Genomic DNA, 1,447 nt, shown 5'->3' on the forward strand with positions numbered 1-1,447 from the left:
TATCAGTACGGGTCCAGCGGTGGTCACACTTCCATCCTGGAGCTGGACCAACTTTGACGCCTGCCAATGAGGAAAGGCTAGTAAAGCTAAGCAGGGAGAAATAATTAATATAAGGAAAGTGCATGCCTAAGATGTGCGCACATGTGTGAGGAGTAGTTGCCACATATGGACTATGCAGGGCCTTGAAAGGAACGTATTGGAAGACAACACACATGCCTGATGCCATCATGAGGAAAGGACCAATCATAATAAAGATAGAAGATGGCAAGTCCGATTCTGAAGCTGATCGAGCCGATGGAATTACAATATCTATTGGATAAGGAGGCTAGTGTCGGCAAGGGATTTTCATGGAAAGTGACTCTGCAAGAAGGGAAATTGGAGTCCGTGTATCTCAAATAATTCCTTTTGTTTAGATATTAGTGTTAGGCAATTTTGTGTACGACTCAACTAGAGTCATTACTTCAAGGTATAAATATGTACCTAGGGTTATTGTAAAAAATATCACACAATCAATACAACACATCTACCTTTTCGGCGCCACGCCATTGCATTAGGAGTAGGAGTAAGGTAGATTTTTCCGGTGAGTTCTTTCCGGCAAGCGGGGATACATCGACTTCAATCTCCGGCGAGCTGCAAGTTCCCATCACCAGGTATCCTAGACTTCAACGTCCAAGCGCATCGCTGTCGTTGGATCTAGTTCTTACCTACAAGTTATCGAGTATCTCGGATCTTCGACTTACGGTGCATCGCTCCTATCCCAATCCATGGTATTCACTAGTTATCGTTTTTATTATATCCTGTAAGGCTGCATCGTTGGATCTCTTGCTAGATGTGGTAGAATCACAGTTATCTTGCCTTGATTAAGCTTACATCGGTTGATACTTATCTGTTCTATCGTCTTGCTGTCTAGTTTGCTTTAATTAGCTCTAGATCGTATCATCATAGATGATAGATCACTTAATAGCTTGTTGCATCTTAATCTTGGTTACCCCTCGAGTGCTATTGGAATTGAGTTCCATTGTGATTGGATTCATCAGCTAGCAAGGTTTAGATTGGCGTTCTGCTAAGTGTTTTTAGGCTGCAACTATCGGACGCATCGCTGTAGTTTCACCTAGAAATACTGGTAGTAACGTTAATTGAATCTCCTCGGCTTGTAGCTCTAGTCACGGTGGAGCAAGAGCTCAATGGCGCTCTGTCTCCTATCGGCTTTCTAGCCGATGGTTATCGCCAATTATGTTTAATCGACTGGATAGTCGATGAACCGCTCACGCTCATCCAGATACTGGAATCTACTTCATAGCTGATATATTTATTCATCATGCTTTATTTTGTTATGTCATTATCACCGTTGGTGCCAGGATTATATCGGCCTGATCGGCTGGTTGCCTTGAACTTCAAAAGGATCATCTTCTCCTTGTCAGTTGAATGGTCAAACTGACTGGCACTC

Source organism: Setaria italica, chromosome VIII (genome assembly GCF_000263155.2).
Source record: "Setaria italica strain Yugu1 chromosome VIII, Setaria_italica_v2.0, whole genome shotgun sequence".
In the NCBI taxonomy this organism is placed as follows: Eukaryota; Viridiplantae; Streptophyta; class Magnoliopsida; order Poales; family Poaceae; genus Setaria; species Setaria italica.